The sequence below is a fragment of the Chelonoidis abingdonii genome, chromosome 19 (genome assembly GCF_003597395.2).
Source record: "Chelonoidis abingdonii isolate Lonesome George chromosome 19, CheloAbing_2.0, whole genome shotgun sequence".
Classification (NCBI taxonomy): domain Eukaryota; kingdom Metazoa; phylum Chordata; order Testudines; family Testudinidae; genus Chelonoidis; species Chelonoidis abingdonii.
This window is the reverse complement of record NC_133787.1, coordinates 26,999,192-27,020,675: the sequence shown is the minus strand read 5'-3', so window position 1 is coordinate 27,020,675 and position 21,484 is coordinate 26,999,192. Positions and strand designations below refer to the sequence as shown.

Genomic DNA, 21,484 nt, shown 5'->3' with positions numbered 1-21,484 from the left:
TGTAAATACAAAACAAAACATATAACAGCCTATTGCTTTGCTACCTTTGTACTTACAACTGGGGAACTGAAGATGAGAAGATTACAGATAGAAAAAGAAAGCTCTTCCCTCATAGCCGAGAGAAAACAAAGATAGAGAACAAAAACAAAACCAGAAGTTCCCTCCCTCACTTTGAAAAATCCGGTTTCCTGATTGGTCCTCTGGTCAGGTGTTTGGTTCCCCTTGTTAACCCCTTTACGGGTAAAAGAAACATTAACCCTTAGCTATCTATTTATGACATCATCAAAGTTAGGAAGGCCTCCTGGGGATTCAGTCTCCTGTCTCTCAGTGGCATGCAGAAGCCAAGTTACTTCTCTGTCTCTTGAGTTCAAGCTCAACACAACCACCACTGGTTTGCTTGAAAACTTTGTTTACGGATAATATGTAAATCGAGATAAAGCCAAATTCCTTTGTCTAGGACAGATGTGTATCACCTTTACTGAGGCTAGGCTGTCTTCTTTAACATGTTCTAGGAACATCATGCAGAGGGATTTTATATCTTCACAAATAAGGGTTAACACATGCATTTTACAATGATATTAATGACTAATGTATTGTTAGTTTTCAAATTATATCTTACAAGGCATATTTTGCACAAACATCATTGCAGTAGTGCATGGGGTATGAACACAGAGGCTGCTTAAGATCACAACCTTCTTCCACCAAACCTACAGTCTCTTCTTTGTGAAATCACTGTGCTGCTGGGAATCAAATGGCTAAGGAAGGGCTACATTGTAGGCCAGCTGTGGGAAACCTGTGGCCCAGGGGCCAAACGCAGCCCATCTAGGTAATCTGCTGGCGGGCTGCGAGACAGTGTTTACATTGACCATCCACAGCTTCCAGTGGCCACAGTTCGCCGTTCCCGGCCGATAGGAGCTGCGGGAAGGCAAACTTCGACCACTGGGAGCTGCGGGCAGCCGTGCCTGCAGACAGTCAATGTAAACACTGTCTCGCAGCCCACCAGTGGATTACTCTGACAGGCCACAGGTTGCCTACCACTGGTATAGGCAGTATGAAAGGCTGGATCTGAGGATTTTTCAAAGACCATGGGAACATCTGTGTGACTAGTTGGCCACATTTCTTGTTTGAGAGCAAAGTCTTTTGGAGTGGACATTGCATTGAAAACTTCACATGGAGTTATTGAGGCAGTTTTCCCATCCCAGGGATTTTCCTTTGGAAAGTGGTGGTGATAAGCTTTTCATCCTGAATTACAAATGGATAAGTGAGTTCAGAATTAACCCAAAGAGGAGAAATGTATATTTTAAAACAAGCAAGAATTTTATCCCATAGTTCTATGTAGATAAGATATTCATTTATATTTATACATTCACATTTCCCAATCTATATATGTATATATTAGATATACAAGGTATAACTACTTCAGGTAGGAGCTCTGTGTAGTTCAAAAACCTGTATCTTACATTACAAGATAAAAGATATTATCTCACCTACCTTTTCTATCTAAAATATACAGGTTTATACAGCTATATAACTTCACCTGGAATGGTCTCTTGCAACGTGTTAACTCCTTATCTGTTCCAACTTGTCTTTAGCTTTGAAACCCTTGTACTTTTCCCAGACCTGAAGAAGAGCTCTATGCAAGCTCAAAAGCTTGTCTCTTTCACCACCAGAAGTTGGTGTCCCTCCCCCCCCCCGCCCAAAAAAAAAGATAAAAAGAGTTCCTCACCCATCTTATCTTTTTAATAGCCTGGGACCAACATGGCTGCAACATCACTACTATCTATATTTTAGATAGACTTAATATACACATATGTATATGTACCTCATACAACCTTCTTTACCTAGAGATAAATAGACCAAGATACTGTTTTCATCCTATAAAACAAATTGACTCAAATGTCTGATGTTGGGACAATGAGGATGCACAAGAAAGTGTTCACTTGCCCACGCATTAAGCAGGCCTTAATTAAACAGTGTAAAAATAATTGTTTTTCCACCAGCAAATTATGCAATCTTGTCAAAATTTCACAGGTCAGTTTTATACCTTAGAGATACAATGTAATTCTACATCATCAGAACAAATCACAGTGCTGTAGATTGTCCACAATCTCATGTACTTTAGAGAAAGCAGATTCTATATTTGAACGCAATAAGTGAATGTGAGGGATGCAAATAAAGTGAATAGTATGATATCTTATATTTATACTTTTGATATTTTCTCATTTACCCAGATTCTGAAACCCACTGTCTTCAAAGGGACTCCTCATAGAATTCTATTCATGAGTAAGTTTATCAGAGTCCGTCTCCTCAGTGACTTTATTTCTCCCCAAAGTAATACACAGAAATACTTTAATGAAGTAACTGTTATTAAAGTGACCTACACTGCAGGTTCATGACAATGGTACATGCTAATTCTGCCATAAAGAATCTTTCTTAGGGCCCAGTTCTGTAGCCCCTCAACATTTAAATGAGAGTTTAACCTGAGTAAAAAGAGAGCCACCAAAGAGCGCATATGAGGATATCCTAACAGCACTGGGCATTTTCTACACTTTTTTTTAATACAGTGTTAAAAGAAATGTTAATTGTTCTATTCTCTACTGATGTTTCTCTATTAAAATATTTTTGTATTTCTTCTACATTTATTAAACAGGAACCCATCATTTAAATAACCATAACTTGCTAAAGGGATATAATTGAATAAGAGAGGGACTCAGCAGCCCAAGTTAAGTCCATTGCAGGCCCCTTGAACACTGTATTGTTTTGTTTATGTTGCAAGAATGCAGCAGAGCAGCACTAACTGCTGGGCTATTGGCTGTGCAGTGACAGAGCCTAACAAAGACTCTGTTGTGGTATCCTTGGAACAATTTGTGATTCATTGTGATTCATCAAAAGAAAGGGAGCCTCCTGGGATAGTGTTTTTCTCTCCTGTGTTTTTAGGAGAGAAGGGAGCAGTAGCTCCTGTGAAAATTTAAATAAAACAAGAAAGTAGCAAGATTTGCAGTTAGCATCTAACCCCTGAACGTGGAAATCAACAAAAGAACAGTGTGCCTCAAATGAGATTATTTGCACAACATTAACAAACTGACAAATATAGAGATTTTTTTTCTTGTTTCCAAGTTAATTCAGTTCTAGTAATCTTAGATGACACCTGTAACTATAGTAGGCAGAACTCAGAGAAAAGAGCAACTTTTTTATTTTTATTTTTTTAGCTGGCAATATATCTGTTTGGTTCACTATAACCTCAAACAACATATACAATTAATAGACAATAATCATAATCATAGTAGAGGTTGATCTTATCCCATTCAAACAAGTCAGGCTGGCTAGGAGGCCTCTCAGTAATCCTTCTTGTTGGAGCCTGTGCACAGTCATGGTACCAGACACAAGAGAGGAGAAGTAGAAATACATGGCTTTCCACCAGAAATCATTTGTCTCCAGTATCAGAGAGTGTGGTTACAAATGATCTCTTCTGATAATTATGTTGTCTTCGTAAGGGTGGGGGTGGCAGTGGTTCCAGCCAATACTCATGGCAGAGCCCACCAGCCATCTGCACGACACAGAAGGCACACATCAACTCATGGAGAATTTGTTAATCTCACTTAACAACCTTTTTATAGATTACACATTCCTATATTTCATTTTCAACACAAATTAGGCTCGATTTCTTGGGCCCTTCCAAAATCCAACTGCTTTCAGTAGACAATTGTGTCCCTTAACCTAAAATGACAGTCAATGTATCACAGAATCTATATTGTTTGAAATTTTCTTTGAAAATGGAGTTCACAGCATTGCTGTGACAACACATTTATTCCTATTGAAATATATTTCTACTGCACTGGCCAATGAGTGAAGGGATGGAGCCACGACTGTGCCTAGTCCCTTCCCACTTGCTCTGGGTGTTCACAGGGGATCATCCAATTAACAGTTTAGCTCTTCTTGGTTAATATATGCACTTCCAACATACATTATGTTTATTATTGTGTTTTCAAAATTTAATGAAATATGTAATTTCTATTAGAGTAAAAGCTACATACTAGTCTTTTGTAGAAGTTCCAAACTACTACTTTTATGGACCTTTCAGGTATCTCAGATATACAGCTTTTTCTTGCAAAGGACTAGACGGACAGGCTTTGCCTAAAACCTTGGAACAAACCTTCATTTATGAGCTAGAGGAATCATTTTTATCCCACTCCATGAATTCAGTGGGCTGCCACAGGCCAGTCATCATCTGTTGTTGCTTCCCTGCAACCCTTGTGCTATTAATTTTTCTTTTTAATGAACTGTCCAGTCTAGTTTAGCTATGGGAACTATGATGGAGCTGCAGTATAAATGGTTTATGTCGTGCCTTTGTCAAAAACCTTTTCCCTACAGCACTAGAATATAATTGAAAAGCCATTTCAAAATAAAATAGCTGAATGGTTGCAAACGCAGGTTGTCAAGAATCAAGTGGGAAAATCCTGTTTCAGAAATGCATTCTATTAGATTTTACCAATCCCTGATCTGTGTGATTTACAAATTAGTAAAACTGTGAACATCACGGGGTTTGCAAGGTCTATTAGTTTGAATTTCTGAAAGATTCCTGAATATATTTTAAAGAAGTTGTTCTTTAATTATGACTAACAATGCAATAATTGATCTTGGTAAATGTCTCAAGTGAATTAAATGTACATGCTGTACAGTATGTAGTGTTCTTTCTAAATGAAGCAAAGTGTCATACTTGAGGCAGCAAATTAGCTTCTAGGAGCAATTCAAGGTATTATTTATTATCTATGAAGCCCGAAATGGCCGAGGACATGGCAGACTCTGAAAAATCATCCCTCTCTATGCCCTATCACAGCAGTTATGATTGGATGGAACATATTTCTACTGAAAGTCCCTAGGCCTGAGCTTTTGGGGACTAAGTGCAATCTTGGTGATAAGGAGGGGCTGCTCTATGCTTTAGAAATCACTTCTAGCAGTCTCTTAGATCACATGACTTCCTCCCTTTAGGACATGATGCAAGATGCATAGCTTTCATTTCATTTTTCTTTGATCATATTTTTCTAGTTCATGGATGGCTTGGAGCAGTATTTCTTTATTATCTAGTCTTGAGTAATATTAATAGTATCAGTATATCATGCATGTGTTTCACTATATAATGACATCATGTATTTCTTGAAACTATCCATTGTGGAAATGTGAAAGGGACCGTTATGGAAACATTAGTTTGTCAATAGTAAAGGCTGAAGTTAGCTTTTTCCAATAAACTATGTAATGAAATAAGTAGGCTTGGCTGAAAACTTTTCATAGAAACATTTTTGACAGAAAATTTGCTTTCTGATTAAACAAGGTGTTTTTTTTTTTATAAAAAGTGTTTGCTTTCTGTACACTTTGATTTTTTTTGGTCAAAAATAAAATAAATGTCCCAAAACAGAGTTTTCATTTTTTTGTCTGAAAAACAAATATTTTGACTTGGATATGCTGCTGTGCAGCCTGATTGGCAGTAGAGTTTAGTTGCCTCATGTCCCCATTCTCCTTGAGGGGTCAGGCTCTTTACCTGGACTTCATTTCCTATGAAGCAGTGTGGGTTCCCTCTTTGACTCAGCCACCACAATACATCATGGTAGTCCTATGCCTGCAGTGCATAATAGGAGATGATGTCCAATCAGGGATCCCAGCCCAGAAGACACATTCAAAATTGCAATTCACAGAAGGCACTGTGGCTGCTCAGGCAGATGCTGAGATCAGTTTTGAAATGACTTGAAACAAAATGTTTAGTGTCTGGTCAACCTGACCTGAAGTTAAATATTTTGATTTATTTTTTTCAACAGAAAATCTAAAGATGTGGGGTGAAATGAACATTTCAATATGGAAAATATCAATGTAACAGAAATAACATTTTCCATCCAAAAAAAAAAAAACATTCACAGAAAAATCTCACCCAGCTCTAGTAGGAGTTAACATGATTGTGAGAAACAGTGTAATGTGAACATATTGTCTTCTCACCATGTTTTTCGTGGTTTTGCTACACATAGAAAAATTATGCTACTGATATTTTCTTTCATAATGTTTCAAACAAGATAAATAAATTGTCCCACATCCCTTTGAGCTGTATTTCCGAAGATGTTACTTTAGCCCAAGCAATGCCTGATGTCAACATTTACACATTTAGATCTCAATTTGTCAAACTGTGCATGCACTTTGGAATTGGCATAAACCAATTTATGCTTTTGAAAATCTGGTCAATAGGCCTTGCTCCAGCAAGACTTTTTCATATGTGTTGAACTGTAATGGGGGAGGGGAGGAGGGTATGGATCAGCATTCATATCATACTCCCAGTCAATATCAAGCCCAGAGGATGAAATTCGGTGATGCCCACCTGGGGCATATTGTGCATATGCTAAGAAGCATGTGAGCAGTTCCAATGAAGTCAACTGGACTATTTGCATGACTTAAGTTACTAATGTCTTTCGATGTTTTATTGGATCATATCCTTAATATACAACTGAAGTCACCTAATTCTGCCTAAATGGCAAGTATTTATGTAATTGAGATTTTTCTTTATATACTGAATATAGAAGACTACATTTGGACAGCGTGTGTCTAAATATGTGCTGGACACATATTAATGGATATATCTTTGCCTTTGTATTACAGGGTTCTGTAGATTCTTACTTCAATACTCCAGACATGGCAGTTCAGAATATTGAACTAGACTCCCTAGACTTGACTCACGAGAATTCATAAAGAAAGGTTTATGAAAACTGTGTAAATTACTGTTACATTAAAAAACAGAAGGGTAAACATGAAATTTTCTTGTGTGTAATGTGAAGCAGATTGTGAGAGGCACAGTGTATTACTTATGAATATATTAGGTCACATTCAAATTCACTTATGAGAGGGTGAACATTTTAAATATCTGAAATCTGGCCTTTTTTTCATGTGGCATTCATACCAGAAAGATATGAAACAATTTCCTGACAAGATCATACATTTGGGACCCTCTATTTTTTTCCTGTCACAGTCTACGGTTTACAATACACATGAGCACTAAAAAGATGTATTTGTGACCTGCCTGCTTTATATTAGAACAGTGAATTCATAAATATAGTGGGGGTACTGAATTTTTTTCTATCAGTGTGAGACATACTATTGGTTTTACCAATATTCTTCATTTGGGGCATGAAAGAATCTCAGTGAATTCAGTGAGCACAGATTAGGGCCTTTAATTTCAGGAAATGATTCTCAAACTAATTTAATCTTCCCTTCAAAAGGAAAGGAACATTTCAAGTGTATCCACTGCCCTCTCCCCTTGAAATGTGAGTGCATAATTCCAATTAATGACATGCAAAAACTGGGGTCACTGCTTGAACAGGGAAAGCCCCTGGCGGGCAGTCCAGTTTGTTTACCTGCCACATTCGCAGGTCTGGCTGATCACGGTTCCCACTGGCCGCGGTTTGCTGCTTCAGGCCAATGGGAGCTGCTGATAGCTGCAAGGGCCGGGGGATGTACTGGCCACTGCATCCATTGGCCTGCAGCGGCGAATGGCAGCCACTGTGAGCTGCGATCGGCCAAACCTGAGAACACGGCAGATAAACAAACAGGCACGGCCCACCAGGGGCTTTTCCTGCACAAGCGGCGTCCCAAGTTTGGGAAACACTGATTTAGATACTGCATTTCTGAATAGACGCAGCAGTAGTGAAATTATTTAAGAAAAAAATCCTCCAAAATGAAACAGAGAATTTAAGAACTATCTGGACACAGGGGCTTACATGACAATCAACAAAAGCTGTGTTTTTTCATTCTCTTTGCAGGTCCCTTTACAGAGAGACAATGCAAATACCTTACAGTGGACATCCTAAAATCACGGTGCAGGAAGTCTTTCATAAATGATTACATCTCTAACGTCCCCTAACTCTGAAATGGAAAAGCACTTAGCGAAACCAACGGGGCAGCTTTCAGTGTAAGATATTGATTAATTTGAGTTAATTTAGATTTGGGCCCCACATTAGCAGTTCTAAGTTTCTTCTTTACTTTTCCCAAGCACACGTGGTTGGCGTTTTGTCCCCATCCAAGACTGTTATTAAAATAAAATCTGCTAGTGAGTGTACCTCTGAGCCAAAAATGAAAAGAGCAGGAGCAGGCCTAGACTAGTCTAAGAAGCCAGAAATGAGAAGTGGTGCCAAACTGAAAAGAAAGCAGAGCAGACTTTATTCAGAACCTTAGTGATGTGAACATTAAAGTTAAGCTACTGGCATAAATGTGCATAGAGAGCCCAATCTGCCTTCTCACTAAATCAGTGGCCTACCTCCCACTGATGTGCAGGGGAGAAGATTCGGGCCCATAATTAAGACAAGGTTGGGGGGTTTATTTGTTTGGTGGTGGTGGTTTTTGCATGCATGCAAATCATGCAGCCCTTACTCAGGCTAAACTCTAACTTCACTGGGAATTTTGCCTAAGTACTGAGTCTGGATGGCAACATTTGGCCATTGAGTTTTAATGAATAAGAAAATAAGAAGTGCGTTAGACAAATATATAGAATAGCTTCTTCCTAGTTTGAAGGTGAAGAGGCCTATAGATTTCCTAAAGAAATTAAGTGGAGTGGTGTCAGTTTAACAGTTGAAATCATTCTATTGCAACTTGATACTAATTGCTGCAGTCTACACCTTAATGACTCAGCAAATGTTGGACATGCGTATCTATGTAGCTGTTCATAAGGATATTGTAGTGTTTTGCCCATTTGGCTGCCAGAAATTAGATCATCATCATTCAAGGACATTTCCACAGAAATGAAGTATCTGTCAAGCAGGACTTTAGTGTACTGAATATAAAAATATGTAAATTAATCAGATAGCTTCAGAGCTTTAATGTCACAGTCTTGTAGACTTTTATAAACATCACAGTTCAAAAGGGATCTTACATCTGATGCTGCTATAAATGACACTACTTATCTGTTATTTATTACAGATTTAATAATTGATCCATTACAGAAGTTAATGGATATTTCTGTCTAAGAATTCTCACCTCTGAGGAATCCCTTGTTTCATCGGTAGATCAGAAAAGCACAGAATGTGAGAGGTTAAAGGCTGATAATAAAATTATGGAGGAAGAATAATAGAACAATTTTTTGAAGTCTGAGGTTTACCCCATCACCCTGTCTCCACAATTTCAGCAGCATTTTTCAGTTAAGCCTCACAGTGAACAACAAAACCTTTTGCAGCACAAGTATAAATGGCTTTTACAAGATTAGTGACATTACATGAAATGGTACAGGTGAAAAATTAATACAAAAGTTGCTCATCAATCCAGACTTAGAAAAACAGCAACACAGAGCCCATTTTTGGATTAATGTAATATGATTACTCTCATTGTTTTGGAAAATTCCTGACTACAGCATACCATCACTCCAACCCCTTCAGTATGAAATTCCTTTTTGTGTGTCCTTAAGAAGAGCTATGATGTTATAAACGTGAATGAGCATGATCTGAATAGTGCAGCTTGTCAAACAGTATGTTACTGGATAATCACAGGAAGATGCTCAGTGTCCTAAGGCACCAGCTCTATGAGTGGCACTGAAGATCGGTGGACCCACCCTATGAAAACTTTGAGAAAATCTGGCAACAAATTGGCTTAAACAAGAGGTTACTAATTGTTGACATGCGACAGTGTATATATGGAGCAACAAAAAGAGAGCAACATATACCTAAAATGTCAATTATAAGCTCATGAAGTCAGACGTCTTACTCACCTTCACCCACTGGAAACTTGTTGCCAATTTATGTAACATATTCCACCCATTTGAACGGCCACTTAATGAGTCTGTGTTGACAATGCAGATTAAAGTTTTCTGCTGCCACTTATCCGATATTTCAGCTCTTGCTGCAAAGAATGAAAAGTTCATTTGAAATCAAAAGCAACATTACAGTCACAATAACGGGGAAAACAAACAAGCAAACAACAAACACTAACTTTATGTTACCCCAACAGCTCAGTGAGATTTTGGAGACAGAAGAATATCTCTAGACCAGGATAGAATTTACAAGTAACTTTTACCCATATAGACCCATTATTGGAAGAATGTTCCCATAATTAAAGTGCTGGAGGCCATGTCAATATCCCTTCACATCTTTCTCTCTACCTCCTAGACAAATATAATCTCATGAAAGAAAATATGCTCTGGGAACATTATCCAGAGCGAGACACTTGTATGGGGGAAAAAAGCAATAACTCAGCTACAGTCACATGTCAGGTATCATCAGCCAACAAGATGTGCTTCCAGCATCTCTAAGTGCTCTAAGGCACATTACAAATCAGATAGTTTAGAATTGTGACAGAATAAGGAAAAGACGAAACTGTCTCTAGAGTAGTAGAACTATATGTCCATGATAAGAGCTACAGTTGTATTGGGAATGTGAAAATTGGCAGAGGGTGGCTCTCCTGTTTTGCAGGTTTATGGAGCACATCTTTCCTTGGGTCGGTGGTCCTGGGAGGTTCCTTCATACAACAAGAAAATTAACTTTATTTTCAGGCTTATAAACCACATTATTTGATAATGTGTACACTGCAAAATGTGTATTTCGTTTCTACTAAATTTCCAAGCCTATAGGTTATCTTCTTGTTGCTGCTATATACTTAGGCTTGTCAGAATTCCACTTTTTTTGAATAAATTTGACAGAATATTTTGATGTTTATTTTTAAGCATTTTTTCTATTTTTATTTATTTAAATTTTCACAGTTGAAGGAAATTATGGGAGGGTCAGACCTTAATTATGTAATGACAGCAGACATTGAGATTCAAAAAGTTAAAACACAAATTATGAATATCACGTCAAAATATATAAATATATAAATATCCTTAAATCAAACTAAGTTCTCAAGCTGAATTCTTCCTTCTTTGTCTATCTTTATATTCTGATTATTATTGAAGGAAATACTTTTTTGCTGGTTTATGTGTGTGTAGTTTGAAATTTATGTTTACCAAAATTTACTGATAAAAAATTAATCTTTTCAAGCCTATATATATATACACACACACACATATATAGATGGAAGCATAGCCTGGTATTTAAAACCAGTTATTTTCAGCTACTTGCCTTCCCATTTTATAGTTCACATTTATAAGGAACAAGTAATCAAGAAGGCATGAGTATTCCTGTTCTAACACTTAATAACTAAATAGGGGCAATAAAAGTAGCTGGGAATTAAAAACCAAAACCAAAACTAAAACAGGAGTTTACAGACCTAAGCCATTCTAAAGGTGCTATAAAATTTATTCACAACAGACACATACAGTCTCAGGCACCTAAAAGAGCTCCTCAGGCTTTTTAATTGAATAATTGAAGGATTTCACAATGTTTGCCCTTTTTTTTCTCTTGGAAGGTGATGGATCAGCCTTTTCCTAAGGGCACTCATCACACATAGTTTTTTCCTAACATTTCTTCTATTCCTTGGAGAGTTAAAATGCACCTCCTGAACTCAGTCAGAGCAGCTTATGGTGTCCGTCTCTAAACTCAGAGGTTTCACTCATTCATTCTAAAGTCCAATGCACAATTGGATTGGACTTTTGGGGCCATTAACCTGGTTTCAATAAACAGAATTAAAATTGGGATTTGTGTTCCTGAAATATATCTGTAGGTCACCTTTCGAGCAGCCAGCTGGAATTGCCTTGTGGTGTTTATGTTGAAGGAGACACATTTTAATATTAAATGCAGTCATTGTTATGGTCCTTAATTTGTATGCACTCTGGAAAATTTCTCAAATTAGGCTCCATATCTTTCACCTACATCAAATGATGAAACTAACCAAAATGATGGAAGATGACTACATTAGTTTACAACGGAGAGCTACTTGTCCAAGGATTACCTCAATGTCCCTCAATAGAATCTGCCCTCAACAGAATATGAATGCTTCCTTTTTATCCAGCAAGCACCTACAGTCTGATTCAGCAGTATTCTAGATATTTATGGCTGTGTGTATACACCTGTTGACTGATATCTGCAGTATGCTACTTACCATCTGCCTGGAACAGGAGAGAATAGCAGAGGTATCTTCCTCATGTTTTCAGTAAAATACCATAAAATTCTAAACCTGTTTTGATTTGTTTTAAATATCTTGTTTACCTCTTTCAGTAAAATCTACATTAAAATTATCAAAGCCTCATAATAGCACTTTACAATTATTAAATATCGAACTAGTACTAAAGTGGGGCTCCATCCTTCAAAGGGATCCAGCCAGGGCTTCCTTACACTCATGCAGAATCCCACTGAAGTCAGTGGGACTCCACACACATATCAATGTCCAACCACACAGACAGGTTGGTTGCTTCATCATCATCATATTCCTGTTATGCTAGGGCCTTAAACAGGAGTTAGATAAAACACCCACATTACAGAGAATGAGCACATGATTATTACTCCATTACCCAGTGACTGTTACTAAGAGATGATCAAAGGGTGCTGCATGTTATATTCTCAAAGCTTCTGTTATACAGTTGGTAATAATTATTATGTATTTCAGTGTGAGATAATAACTCTGTTATACTAGTGCAAGCTGACTGCAATCAATGGCGTAGCACACATATAATGTGTGTCCCCAACAAGCTGAATTACTCAGAAGAAAACTAAGTTCCCATTTCTACAAGAATACAATTTTCTGCTTCTATGGTTCAAACCTTTTCTTCCCTTGTCTTTACAGACTTCAGTTTGCTAAACATTTAAATAGTAAAATAAATGTAACATAATTTTGATCCATTAATAGATGTTTCTCTTTTTTGTAAAGCAATTGAAATATTTTGTGCAGAGGACTCAGCATTAAAACTAAATGAAATGAATTGCTCACGTGCTGTTTTTCTTGTGAATACTTTATATTTGTGGTGAAATTAATACATTGGTTCAGGAGCTGCATTTTACCCTAGGATTATGAGCACTGATGAGGAAGATGGCCTCTGTGCTCTCCAGACCTTGCTGGCTAAATGCTGGGCCAGTCTCCTGATGTACCTCAAAGATGCCTAAATGTTGCTCTAAATTACACTAGCTGCTAATGGCCCAAGGTGGCGATAGGGCGGTCAGGGATCCATGGAGTTTAGCCTTCTGTGCCAGCAGTATGAAGCAGATAGGGGAGTAGGGGGAAGGCAGCAGGTTCCCACTATAATGAAGGAAGTCTTTGTGCCTCGCTCTTCTGGTTTTAAGTCCAGAATACGCAGCAAAGACCAGGCACACCACATCCCAGGTTCTGGGCAATTGTATTCCATCCATAGAGTAGCCAGAATGCAATCACAACCAGTAAGAGTTTTGCCACTATTGTACTTGAATGAGTATTTCAAATATAGTGCACGTACATGGGGGTTCCTTTTGATTATTAATGGAGCCCATGCAAGTCTGCCAAGGGCCCGGCTCTGCAAGGCGTTCAACACTTCCCCAGGGCTGCCCTGAGGATTCAGCGGGCCTGGGGGAAAACAATTTTAGGGGCCCCTTCCATTAAAAAAAGTTGCAATACTATAGAATACTATATTCTCATGGGGGACTGGGGCAAATTGCCCCACTTGCCCCCCTCTCTGGGAGGCCCTGAACTTCCCTGGAGATGCAGAGAGCCCTTAACTCTGAATCGTCAGCAGCTCATAGGATCAGGCCCTAAGGATGTTATACTTTTCAAAAGATGTTGTCACATAGAGCTACCAATGGATAAAAAAAAATATAGCTATTTGGATTCATGGCTAGATGGTGATAGGAAATTATACTGAGGCTCATGCTTCTGATGCCCACCAGATACTTTAACAGTCCCTTAGGCTCTTACCAATGAACACTCCTAGGAAGTCAGACTAGATTGCATTCTATCTTCATTATCCAAGGACCCAAAAATTAAATGAAAACTTTTAGGGAAATTATTACAAAATACTCTATAATGTGTGTTAATATGATTACAAACATGTTTCTGAATATCAGAGCTGGGTAAATAATGCAAAAACACTATGAATATTCATTGGGATTTTAAAATAAATTTCCTTCAGTTATGTTTGCATTCTCCTTTTGTGTATGCTTTTCGACCACAGTAGAGCAATAAAATTTTACTGGCCAAAAAATGTTAGAGCTAATTTAAGTTGCATGCACGTGTTCATGGATAACAAATTTTGCACTTGCATAAATATTCACACCAGAAATGCTTCTCACTAATCCCATCAGAGAACAGAAATAAAAACATGCAACTCATATGGCCAATCACAACTTTGGTAACCAATTCAACTTACAGTTTCAGATATTTATGATTAATCTATAGATTTAAAAAACTGGAAAACATGTTCACCAACTAAATTCAAATTATGAATAAGTCCTAGGAAAGCACAATCTGCTCGTGGATATTTTGCAAACAGAATAAGTTAAATTAATTATTTATTGTAAAAATAGTCACTAAAGCTCTAAATAATTATATGATAGAAAACAAATGTAAGCTATGGATGATGCTACATAGTGAGCAATCATTCAATAACTAATATGCTAAAAGCTTGATTCATGAAAATGCGTTATGTAGACAAGCTGTTTACTGAGAAGTACATATCACACTCTTTAAATACATGGTGTTTTTTTACAAATAAACTTCTTGTCTTTGCATTTGTGTTTGAAATTACACAAAAATGAAGCACAGAAAAGGAAAAACATTGGAAAGGGACTAAATTATTCCATTTTGATAATTTGCTAATATGGTTCAAAATGTACATGGCTGTCTTTACAGGATCAAGGCAGTGCCCAGGTAAGGTTATCTTGCATTTTGGAAGATCTGTATCCATGGAGTTGGAAGTGCATGGGTTTCAATCTCGGCACACAGTTACACACCTGCATGTCATCAATTTTTAAAATCTATTTTTTATTTTATATGAGGTGAATAGAGTTGGGATTCAAAACCCTCCTATATACAAGATAGTTTAACTGTCAGACAAGAGCTCCATTACCAGTAACACAGCATTTATGCAGGGTACATGGGTTTCAAATCAATATTTCTTACTAATACCAATCATTCTGCGTAGCAAATAGCAAATAAATTTGCATTTTCACCTCCAAGAAGGAATGAGAAATGCTATGATCAATGTTTTTCATGACAAAATGATGGAAAGCAACTGTACAGTTTCCATCTAGAACATCAGTATAAAAAGCACAAAGCATAGCTTATTTTAGTAATCTTTCTATGTATACAGCAGGCATTACCTATATTTCCTGATATATTTATATTTGTTATTTTTTCCAGTGTAAACATTTTTTCTACATTGCTACATTGTTTTCCAACAGAATATTCAAGATCTGCAGTTTATAGGAAAAATCAAACAAAAAAACAAAACCAACCACCCCAAATAAATAAAGAAAAAGGCCCACTAATGCATTGGAAAAAAACTGCTGTATTTACAGAATATTGCGTTCAAAGTCCAATTATAATTACAAGAAAACTGCAATAAACAACCAATAAACAGTTCTTGTGCTTCAAATGGATTTGACATAGTGGCACTTTAAATAAAACTCCTAACAAGATTATTTTATTTTTTGTAAAGTAAGCCATGTCTTAACAGTTGCATTATACAAAGTGACAACCCTAGAAATTTTGAAAGTGTTGCTGGTTAGATGCAAAAATCCATTGTCACTATGGTAATTACTTCACAATGCCTGATGTTAAATGGGCAGTCCTGTGGCCCAAGAAGCAGCTGAATCCTGCATTGTCCTTGCATGATAAAAAGATTAGAGAGTCTGAAAAGCAGAGGAACGGAATCTCACAGCTTCTTAGATTTTGCACTGAAAGGGCCATTGTAACATCATCATAAATCCTGGGTTCCCTAGGCACTTGACAACTAAAGCAGTGGACAATAGAATTCTTGTGTTGAACAAAACACTCCTTGTCTGCCAAAGGGTTTATCTGCTTCATTTACAAATGTCTTTCATTGTACCAAAATAATTCCCTATTAGAAACACTATTAGGAGCAGAACTAAATAAATATTCACAGCTTTGGTAAGTTTTCAGAAATTAATAAACCAATACAATCAAGTAGCACGCAAAATATGAGTCTTTAAAAAAAAACAACCACCACCTCTTTTGCTCCTTTCTGTGAGTCCCTCTTCTCCTTACTGTATCTATGCATCCATTCACGCACCCTATCTATCTTTTACTACAAGAAAAATGCCTATCATATACCACATTTACTAACAGAAGAGAAAAATATGGGTCAACTGGAAGGATTTCAAAGCAGAGTAGTAACTCTGATCAAGGCAATATACGGACTGACTTCCACAGAAGGATTTTGAAAGCTAGGTACTTACAGCTTTGCTAAGAGATGATACCTATAGCTTAGCAATTAACAAAATCATAAGAGTATGTAAATGTTTGAGGGTTTATAAAACATACAGAGAAAACTATTTATGATGCTATAAGGGGGTAAGGATTAAGAAAAGGAAAATATAGAGTAAATATCAGAAAAAAAAATGTCCTGGTAGTGATGGATACCAATCTGTGATCAAGTCCCCCAAATGAAATGGTGCTAACCAGTTTCTTACTATATTTAAAATTAATCTGGTCAAAATAGTGGAATATTTAGAGTAGAAATGAGTAAGTAAATAAAACAAAATAAATTATACAAAAATATTAATTTGCATTTTTTTAAAAAATGCTTCTGCAATAGTTGCACCTCTTCTGTGTTTGGTATCTGCAAATATTTAATTAATGAAGTTTTACTAGCAAAATGCTCAGGGAAAGAGAATTTTTAATATGCATAAATGATTCATGATGAAAAAGTTTTAAAAAATATTGATCACATAAAATCAGTATTGAATGCATTCAAGGTAATCACAATAATCCATGAGAGTAAATTCAAAGGCAGAAGAGGTTATCATTTCTTGAACAAATTATTTGTCTGGATATTCTGTCTAGCTGCTATTAGTTTATAAAAACAACTATTTCCAGATGCTCACCCAGAATGTTAAAGAGAGCATGTTTAAAAAAGTGACCAGAATAAAGTACTTGCACACTCTGATAAGCGTGGATGGTTTAACGGAATATCTTATAAATTCTGAACATAACAATGATTTAAACTCGCAGCCCCTGTAGAAAGGACATACAATTGGCAGTTGGAATATCTATATATGTGTGTGTGTGTGTGTGTAATTTATTTAATGTAGAATACTCGTACACAAATGCAATATGAGAAACTCTGAAGGTAATATATATATTTTAATAGTAGAAAAAAGTGAAACACATCCTTAACCTCAGAGTCACTTCTAAAACTGAGCAAAAATAAGTCATGCAACATTTCACCTATAAAAAATATACATGATAAACAAAAGCATACTGTAGCTCGGATTTGTGTTACTGGCTGCTGAAATACACCAAATCTAAACTCAGATTTTTATGAACATCTGAGATGGTACAATGTAAAAATAAAGGAATTATATGCACAGATCAGAAATGTATATCCTACAGATAACTTCATCTATGAAATTATGTTAATCTTAACATCAGGTAAGTGAAGTGCAACATAACACAGAAAAATAAATATAGTAAAGTACCTACTCTGGTTTTTATGCCACAAACTATGTAAAATTATCTGATGCAAAAAAAGCCAGGCAGATCAAGTAACAAAACTATTGTCTAAAAATAACAGGCTTCTCAAGAAGTAACAAGATACCATCAGGAAATCAAAGATCAAATAGATTGCCAAAAGAATGAAAAATAAAGTATTTGCAGAATTTCATGTGCACACAATATAATGCACACAAATGTTGCAATTAACACAAATGTGTACACAGTTTTGGTGCTTGTATGTGCCTATCTAATTCTGAAAATCCAGACTTCATTACAAAAATAAATAAGATAAAATTAAATGCCCAGATTATAACAACTAGTTCATATTTACTATACGAATATGAATTAGTCAATTATATAGAAATACAAAATTAACAAGAAGGTGGCTCAGTGGGTTAATGAACAAATGGAAATATATTGGGTGGTTTCATCCTAGTCCCTGGCGCACACACATTGACATCACAAACCCACAGCACAATTTGACTGTTGATAGTCTCTACCTCTGAGCCGCCTCTGACTAAAACAAAAAAGGTGCTTCTGACCAAAAGAGAGGTGGCTTAACATAATCATCCATAGCATCTGACCACACTGTCCCCCAGTATTATCAAGTGACAATAGTCCATCACTTTTATGGGTATTAAGGGCCTAATCCTGCAATGTGCTAAGTACTTCGTGTGTGTCCAATGAGAACTGAGGGTGCATAGCATCTCCCAAGAGATGCTCCTTGCAAGGGGAAATATAATCTTTAAAAATGTTACAGTACAAAATCAAAATAATATACAAGAAAGGACAAAATCTAAGAAAGCCAACCAGGTAATCGTCCCATCCCTGCCTTGAAGATAACTGTTTCTATATGATGCCACACACTTATACAATATCTAATATTTTGATGAAACAGAGAATATATTACATGTAAGGACAGAATGCAGACAGCAGCATAAATCATAGCCACAAACACAAAGCACTTAACAAAACAAATAATAGGGCAAACACTGAACAAAAGAAGAATAAATATCACAAAGGAAAAGAAAATAATTATATGACACTTAAAGGAAGATTTCTGTATACATATCCTCTCCTCCCATCCAGGCTAATAAAATAACTACACCACCTGAACAATGACAATTAACAATACAGCATAAATATAAAATAGTTCCTAGAAGTGGAGATTTTACTTATTCTCCTACAGCTTAAATGGGAGTTGGGAGTAAAGAGAAAGATCAACACCAGGAAAAAGTAAAAGCTTGACATTTGTTTTTGTTTTTTGCATTGAAAAATAATTTTTGCTCTAAATCCCAGCGGTATACAAATTCATTATTCAAGTATCAGAGGGGTAGCTGTGTTAATCTGGATCTGTAAAAAGTGACAAAGAGTCCTGTGGCACCTTATAGACTAACAGACATATTGGAGCATAAGCTTTTGTGGGCGAATTCCCACTTAGTCAGACGCATTAGTGGAAATTTCCAGAGGCAGGTATAAGTATGCAGTCCAGAATCAGTCTAGAGAAAACGAGGTTAATTCAATCAGGGAGGATAAGGCCCTCTTCTAGCAGTTAAGGTGTGAACACCAAATGAGGAGAAACTGCTTTTGTAGTTGGCTAGCCATTCACAGTCTTTATTTAATCCTGAGCTGATGATGTCAAATTTGCAAATGAACTGAAGTTCAGCAGTTTCTCTTTGAAGTTTGGTCTGAAGTTTTTTTTGCTGCAGGATGGCTACTTTAAAATCTGCTATTGTGTGGCCAGGAAGGTTGAAGCGTTCACCTACAGGTTTTTGTATATTGCCATTCCTAATATCTGACTTCTATCCATTTATTCTTTTACGTAGACCATTGAGAATGAAGTCTATGTTAATTAAACCTGTGCTGCTCCAGCCTAATCCTGTTTAGGCATCAAGAATGAAAGTGGATTCAGAGATTTCATTATTGTTCTTCTTTACAAGGGATAACAGAGCCAAAGGAACTTAACACCCAAAGCAAAAATACAGGCAATCCCAAGTTGTGTAGATCAGGTACATGCACTTTAATTAACTTGTAAATACAACTACAGAGAGCCTAGAAACAACAGCCCTGCACTGGGAGTTCAGGACCATGGCCAAGATGGACAGCTGGGGACACTGTCCTGGAACTAGGCTTAAGGGGGGGTCCAGGCCCCATCAGCTCTTCCCCCACCATGAGATGGCTGAGTGGAGCACCTGGCCACCACAGTAAGAGGAAGTGGGCCAGAACATAGGCCAAGGGAACAGAAACAAGAGAGGGAGGGGAATAGATAAGAAGAAGGAGGGGTGGGAAATGGAAAGCAGAAGATTAAAAAAAGAGGGAGCAAATTGGAAGGGGGGAGATCAAAGGACAATGCAGCCATAATTTGGCTGCTTTAACTCATGGTTAATAGGGAAACTGGTCAATAGCAATGAAAATTAAGTTAATTGAGAAATCAATGAGAAAAATACATGATTGAAATTACAAACTGGATAGTGTATTAGGTACATTTTCATAGAGGGCTATAGTAGACCATGACTGGTTTTTACAATACCAATACTTAGTATGTACTAAAGGACAATTCCTCTGCACGGTTCAAAGTAATGGGAATAAGCCAGGATAGTTCCATAAGGCCCAGCAGGGGACAAAATAGCTACACATCAAAAGAATCCTCCTCAGATCACAGCTTTGGTGTACAGAGATTGTGCTCCCTGCACCAGCTCTTCACAACTTTCCCATTGCAGCAGGACTTCATCTGTTCACCTGTCTTCTGGGGCATGTGGGCACATGGGCAGGCTATAGGCCTTTGAGAATGAAGTCTATGTTAATTAAACCTGTGCTGCTCCAGCCTAATCCTGTTCAAGTATCAAGAATGAAAGTGGGTTCAGAGATTTCAGGCTCTGTCATATTAAATATCATAGATCAAATCTATTTCCATAAATCCAACCTCTCTGAGTTTTTTCTAAAAACTAAATTTTCATGGATATAGCAGATGTAATTCTCTGCATTCTGAAAGATTTCAAGTGTATGCACTAAAACCCAGCTTTTCTATATGGAATTTTCTACTAGACTAACTGAAAAAAGTCCTCAAATCACCAGGGACAAACCTCTCTTGTACATTTTCCCATCGCGTAAATAAAATTGATATAAAATATACAAAACACATACAACTGATTATCATCATTGCACAAAACACACAATGGTACTCTCAACCCATGGAACCCTTTCCCTACTGAGCCACACTTAACCCAGGTTCTCCAATGGTAGAAGCCATACACTACCAGGACGAGATCCTAATCCCAATGAAATCATACTGTAGTTTTGCTGTTGACTTCAATGAAGCCAGGATTTCATGCTGAGTTTCCATAAACCAGTCAGAGCTTCTGACATATCTCCCCCAAAATCGAACATCTACCTACATTAAAGCATACATTTTAGCATCAAATTTCAAGCACTGCTACTTATTTTGTTTCTTCACTCTTCTAATCTCTGTCTTTTCTTCCTTTCCTCACACTGTATATCTAAGGGCCTGATCTGTTCCCGTTGTGCTCAATGGCAGAATTCCCACAGAAATAAACTTCAACAGACCTTTCAGAAATGAATATTTATATAATGTCCCATAAAATCATCCTGCTGGTTCCAGGTCTGGTAAAGAAACTTAGGAAAGTATAAGTTTGGGACATTCGACATACCAGAAAGGACCTTTCGCTCAGAATTGGTCCAAAGTGCACAAAGAGATGGGGTTCTTTTGTCTAAGGTACTTTTTCCTCTGACCTTCACTCTATTATTAATAAAGAAAAGAGGAATTGTTTAAAATCTTTACAGATATCTGATGTTTCTGAATTCGTATATGCCTGATTCAACTAACTGAACATCTATATAATCACAGAAAGATGCATGATTCATTCAGGAGCTTATTGCAAACCAAGTGACTCTTCATAAATTTTAAAGAATCTTCTTTATAGTTTAAGTTAAACTT

At 36.9% G+C, this 21,484-nt stretch overlaps 1 protein-coding gene across 2 annotated transcripts in view; it reads right to left on the bottom strand.

The window, feature by feature from the left end:
• The window catches only part of CDH11 (cadherin 11), a 100,331-nt gene that overhangs the window by 42,496 nt on the left and 36,351 nt on the right, over positions 1–21,484 (bottom strand). The window contains exon 2 of one of the 2 annotated variants that reach the window (XM_032768115.2): positions 9,728–9,858. The exons of the other annotated variant lie outside the window; for it this stretch is intronic. The gene's annotated coding sequence lies outside the window, so the exon portion shown is untranslated. The remainder of the gene's footprint in view (positions 1–9,727; positions 9,859–21,484) is intronic. 2 annotated transcript variants of the gene reach the window in all.